The sequence below is a fragment of the Vicugna pacos genome, chromosome 16 (assembly GCF_048564905.1).
Source record: "Vicugna pacos chromosome 16, VicPac4, whole genome shotgun sequence".
NCBI lineage: Eukaryota > Metazoa > Chordata > Mammalia > Artiodactyla > Camelidae > Vicugna > Vicugna pacos.
Genome location: NC_133002.1, coordinates 2,197,065 through 2,203,440, shown reverse-complemented (window position 1 = coordinate 2,203,440; position 6,376 = coordinate 2,197,065). Strand labels below are relative to the sequence as shown.

The window sequence follows — 6,376 nt, the reverse complement described above, 5'->3', positions numbered from 1 at the left end:
CAGACTAGACCGTGCCTCCCTGTTCCTGAGCCTGTGTGCGGTACAAAGTCTGAGCTGCCACGAGAGATCAGAAGGATGGATGATCTTTATTGTAATAACAGAAAACACAGCTCGAACTGACTTAAACAATAAAAGGAACCTACTGGTCTGTGACAGTATAAAAAGTTCAAGGTGGGTGGGCTTCGTGCAAGGTCTGATTCATCTGCTCTGTGTTGTTTCTATTGGTCTCTCCACCTTCCTGCAGAGTGTTAGTTCCCTCCTAAGACTCTCAAGGCTGCAGGATGGTCGCCAGCAGCAACCAACGCTGTGTGCACCTTCATTCACTCTCAGGAGAGAGAGCAAGCTGCTTTTTTGATAATTCGCATGAATGAAAGGGAAGCTTTCTTGCCAGAACCCCTCAGTCAATATCTCCCCACATTTCATTCGCCTGCACTGAGAAACATCCATCCCGATCAGAGCCTCTGACATTGGAGTGCGGCCTGGCTGGGAGAATCAGAACGTTGGTGTCAGTGGCATGCCTCGGTGCTCGGACCCCCAAGTCCTTGGGCTTCGCCTCTTGTGCAGTTTAAAGTGCTTTCTGGAAAGGAATTAAAGACTCAAAAGAAATGATTTTGCAAAAGCTCAGGATCTGGTCTTGTCCCACACGGGCCCCAGGAAAAAGCCTAACCCTTCTCAAGAAGGAAAGGGGAGATGGATTTTCGCTTTTGGGAAAGGAAAGGCACAGAATCTGTCAGTCATCTGAGTGGAACACCGGCCACACAGGGAGTCAGGGACCTGGGGTTTGCCTCACTTCTCCTTAGACAGCCTTTGGGTGATCATGAACAACTCGCTCATCCTCTCTGGCCTCTGAACCAAAAGAGTGAAATGGTCATTCCCTCTATTCTACTGTGCGGAACGACAGCGTAGAATGAAGCTGAGGCTTCAGAAGATTCCAGCCTTGTGGGCAACTTCTCAGGGGATCGAGAGTGTGGTATGTGGAGTGGTTTTTGGCTAGTCCTCAATTGCCAGAACCATCTAGAAGGTCTTATGGTGTCACTCCAATAAGTACCAGTCCCCTGTGGCCCTGGCCCTGCCTGGGATCATACAAAGAAACATGGTTCAGCAACTGAAAGTCATTTTTTAAAATTTTCAATTATTTATTTATTTATTTTGAAGAGATAGAAATATTTTGTAAAGTTTTTCTAAAGCCCCCTTTTATCTTCTCTAATTTTCCCAAGCTCCCATGTTCTCTCCAGCAGCCAAATGTCCCCCCTCTTTCTGAGATCTTTATTATAGAGGGTGATTGAACCTCTTGTGGCAGGTCCTGTCTCTTTCCCTCCAGTCTCTCTTCCCATTCATGCTCCCAGTTCTACATCCCAGAAGATCTAGAACTCTCCTTAAAATACGCACTTCAACAAATCTTACCCCTGTCACATAAGCATCATTGGGGAAACAGACTTCCAGTCTCATGTATATATAGTATTCTAATACTATGCATTCCAGAGAAACAGAACCAATAGGATTTACATATATATTTATACGATATTTATTATAGGAATTGGCTTACGTGTTTATGGAGGCCAAGAAGTCCCATGACCTACAAACTAAGGAGCCAGGAAAGCTACCTGATGGTATAATTCAGTCCAAGTTCCAAAAGCTAGAGAAGCCGGGGAGCCACTGGTATAATTCCTGGAGCCCAAAGGCCAGAGAACCAGGAGTTCCTATGTCTGAGGGCGGGAGAAAATGGACGTCCCAGCTCAAGAAGAGAGGGGGGAATTCGCCCTTCCTCCACTATTAGGCTCTATTAGGGCCTTCCTTGGATTAGATGACGCCCACCCACACTGGTGAGGGTGGATCTTCTTGACTCTGCCTACTGATTCAAGTGCTAAATCTCTTCCATCAACATCCTCACAGACACACCCCAAAATCATGTTTTACCGGCTCTCTGGGCCTCCCTTATCCCAGTCAAGTTGACACATAAAATTAACCATCACAAACCTCATCTTGAAATAGAACATTAGCTTTAGTTGTTTTGGCTGGTGGGGACTGGGGGTCATGGACCACCCACCTTGAGAGCATTACTTTCATATAGCTTTCACTCCCATATTTGTTACTTGGAACAAGTCCGCAGGATATTCTCCACCAGTTCCTCCAGCCTTCTCAAACCCACTCTGAGATCCAGGAGTCTGACCTGTGTGGTCTATACCAAGAGGCTCCCTTGCCCTCTGGTTCCTGGTTAGGTCTGGCCAATGGATGGCACTGACAAGGGATGAGGAGGAGAGGCAGATCAGGGTGCCCGCTGCTGGGCTGATGGTGGGTCCAGGATCCCATCCCAGGCCCTCTCCCTGCTGCAGCTGTCCCTGGGCTCTGGTCATGACTCCCCACTTGTCCCTTTAGCCCAGAGGTGGTAGTGAGTTCCTGTTGCTGCCAGCCCCTGGGACTCCTTACCACATCCCTTGGCTTCCTCACCCTTGTCATTTCTCTGAACCCCGCAAACAGTTCCTTCATCCAACTCACCTCACGGCCTGGAGTGACAGGACACGGACTGACTCTGCGCCTCCAACTTCCAGACCGTTGCTATCTCACTGAGTCTCTTCTCATCCTTGTAAAGTGAAGAGGGGAGGGAGGAGGGATTACACTCTTATTTATGGAGGCTCTGACGCGTGAAACTTTCGACGATGATTCAGCCAAATGTCAAGGTCTAGCTTGCATCTTTGGTCTGGAATATCTACCATTTTTGCCCAAGTCAAGGATTTAGTCAGTGGCTAAAGAACAGTGTCTCTCTGAAAAGCGCAGTGGAAAATGCATGCACAGTTTGTCACTACTGTGATCTAACTATGGCACTACGGCAATCAGACAGGAACCACTCAAATCCCGGGTGGGGCTTTGCTGTATTACCCGGCCCATTTACGTTATCCTGAACACAACGACACCAAAAAGATGGAGAAACGCCAAGTACATGCCACAGAAAGACTGAGTCAGAGATTAACTTGATCTGAGCTATTCTGAAAAAGCCTCTCCCTTCAAAAACTACACACACACACACACACACCATTTCCATCCCAGGCTTGATTAGAATGAAACCATATCTGCTCATGTCTGAAATTTCATCAGTAAAGAGGTGTAACTTTGCCTTTAGGCCAAATGTAAACATGGCCCTGAGAGGGGCCATTTAAGTATATATGATTAATATTTCCATTCTGTGCAAGGCCCTGCTGAACACTAGTTAAAGTTTTAATCTTATCAGTTACTCTTGGGTATGAATATCAGAAGAAAGTGAAATCACAGAGAGGTGGGGCGAAACATGCCAAAAAGGGAGGAAGCTGAAGGCACAACTTTGCCTTTATTCCTTCTGGGCTCAGGGGAGTGGCTTGGATTAGCAATATACAGAGGGAGTCTGGCAGGGAGGGGAGAGCTCAGTGGTAGAATGCATGCTTAGCACGAGTGAGGTCCTGGGTTCAAATCCCAGTACCATGCTTAATAAATAAATAAATAAACCTTATTACGTCCCCCACAAAAAAACTAAAATTATTTTTTTAAAAAGAACAGAGAATTGACCGTTGAATTTGTTTTACTGGGACACAAGCCTGGGAATAGGAGGTGAAGAATAGAAACAGTACAGACAAGTTTTTTTTAAACTTGGCTATGAATGGTTAACAGACAAATGGTGAAGTAACTAGAGGAGAAAGTAGGGTCAAGGCATCTTTTTTCAAGATGAGAGTTTTATCCCATTAGTATGCTAATGAGAATGGTCCACTCAAGAGAGAAAATTTGACAACGCGTATGAGAGAGCAGATAATTGCTGGAGTGATGCCTTGTAATAAGCAGGAAAGGAAGGGATCTGGTGCACAAGGGGAGGGCCTGGCCTCAGATAGATGCGTGGATGGTCTATTCATCATAAGAGGCTGGAGGTAGAGTAAAAGCGCCTGGGTACTGGAGGTAGGTAGATTTGGTGGTGGAATGATAAAGATTTTTTTTCTGATTTCTTCTGTTTTTTTTTTTAATGGGAAAAAAATATCATTGGCTGAAAGTGGGAAGCAGAGACTGTTGCATGACGGCTTGGGAAAGGAGGAGTGTGACAGTTATCACAAGGAATTGGAGAGTGACCTGCCTGGGGAGAGACTGTAGGATTTCTGGGCAACGGTATGGTCCTCCTGAGGTTCAAGACCATGATTTTAAAGGGAGACCTTTCAGCACAGTCATGTGTTTTTCTCCAGCCACATTCAGCAGCTGGAGTACAGGCATGGACTAGGTGAAAGTTTGATTTGACCAGTGTTGGGGTATTGCTAGACCCATAGGTTGGGAGGGAAGAAGACAGTTGTATTAGTTACCTATGGCTGTTAAAAAAAAAAAATTTGTTCTAACACTTAGTGGTTTAAAACAATAGACGGTTATTACCTCAGTTTCTGTGAGATAGAACCTGGAATTTGGAAGCAGTTTGGCTAGACAGTTCTGGTGTGGGGTCTGTCATGAGGTTGGAGTCAAGATGTTAGCAGGGGGCTACAGTCGTCTGAAAGCTTGATTGGGGATGGAGGATCTGTTTCTAAGATGACTCACTTACATGACTGGCAGGCCAGAGGTGGTTGCTGGCAAACAGACTCAGTTTCTGTCCATGTGAGCCCCTGTGCAGGCTCTTCGAGGGTCCTCACAACAGGACATGGCTTCTCACAGAGCGGGCAATCCAAGAAGAGGAACTAAGCAGAAGCCATCCGTTTATGACCTAGACTCAGGTCACATTGCATTGCTTTGCCACATTCTGTTTGTTAGAACAAAGCCACCAAGTCCAGCCCATGTTCAAGAGGAGAGGAATTAGACTCCACCTTTTGCTGTTATGAACTGAATGTGTATGAACCCCCCAAATTTATATGTTGAAGCTCTAACACTCGAGCCTGGATATATTTGGAGATGGAGCCTCTAAGGAAGTTATTAAGGTTAAGTGAAGTCACAAAGATGGGACTGTGATCTGATAGGATTAGTGTCTTTATAAGAAGAGACACAGAGAGCTCCCTGCAGCTGTAAGCCCAGAAGAGAGCCGTTACCAGAAACTGAACTGGCCAGAACTTTGTCTTAGACTTCCCCAAAACTCAAATAAATTAATTTCTGTTATTTAAGCCACTCACTCTGTGATATTTTGTTATGACAGTCCAAGAAGACTAATACAAGTGTCAAAGAACTTGCAGACGTATTTTAATGTCATTACAAAGGATAAGGGTATATGTAAGTGTGTTTCTTGTGATCGGCCATGAACTCTAAGCTGAGAAGGGAGAAAACGGATGGTCTAGAAGGATGAATGGATGAACTATGGCATCACTGAATGGAAGAGAGTCCACAAGGGGGTGAAGGAAAGTAGGAGTGGGAAGCAAATTGAACAGATCTGAGTTAGTGGCCAGAGAGAGCAGCTTGAAATGGAGAATTTTGGACTTGGCACAGATGGTACCAGTGACGAGATCAGGGATAAGATGATGGGAGCAGGTGACTGAGGTGGGAGAGGGTTAATTAACAGAAAGGCAGAGTGTTGGAGAGATCATTTAATAGACATTGAAGGGAACAGGAATGATGCTGAGCGTCAGGATGCTCGAATGATTCCCAGAACTCAAGACAACACTTCACTTACATTTATTGCTTCAGGGTAAAGAGTACAAATGAACAGCTGAATGAAGAGGTACACAGGGTAGGTCCAGAAGGGTCCTGATGCAGGAGCCTCTGTCCCGTGGAGTTGGATGCACCACCCGTCCCACGTGTGGATGTATTCACCAACCCAGAAGCTCTTCGAATCTTTCTGCACAGGAGTTTTTATCTTGAACAGTCTTCAGCCTTCCTCTCTCCAGAAATTGGGGGATGAGGCTGAAAGTGCGCATCTTCCCAGTGAACAAAACTCCACCAAATCCTCTTTCCTTCCTGCTCTGCTCCTATAGGTTTACTCATCACAACTCCTTAGAGGTTTTTAAAACTAAAAGTCTGGTTTTAAAACTGAAAGTCCCATGTCATAGGAGTCCCTCATTCCTGGGCAAACTGAGATGGTTGGTCACCCTACCTCGGGGCCACTGATCTTCACCTGGAAAATGAAGACCAGGTACTCTCTCATGTCCCTCCCAGCTCTTCATTTATCTCGCAACTAGGTACCCTGTTCTACTGCTCTGGGCAGGTGGTCTGCTAGGGAGGCGTTAAGGATTCCTCAGTGAACAGGACCCAAGTTCCCTCACATTCATTTAGCTTTTTCATAACATTTATTTTTTATTTTTTGTACAGTTTATTTTATTTATGTATTTTGGGGGTGGGCAACCAAGTTTATTTATTTATTTTTTAATAGAGGTACTGGGGATTGAACCCAGGACCTCGTGCACGCTAAGTGTGCACCCTACCACTGAGCTCTATCCTCCTGCCTCTCGCATTTACA

General features: G+C 45.5%; 1 long non-coding RNA gene across 6 annotated transcripts in view; it reads right to left on the bottom strand.

The window, feature by feature from the left end:
* Positions 1–67: 67 nt before the first annotated feature.
* Positions 68–6,376, bottom strand: part of LOC116283588 (uncharacterized) — a 32,061-nt gene continuing 25,752 nt past the window's right edge. For 5 of the 6 annotated variants that reach the window (XR_012060140.1, XR_012060136.1, XR_012060138.1 and 2 more), the window contains 2 exons: positions 2,497–2,581; positions 68–577 (listed from right to left, as the gene is read on the bottom strand). This is a non-coding gene — a long non-coding RNA (uncharacterized lncRNA). Of the gene's footprint in view, positions 578–2,496; positions 2,582–4,540; positions 4,783–6,376 lie in introns of those variants that run through there. The other variant, XR_012060135.1, reaches the window with a different exon arrangement.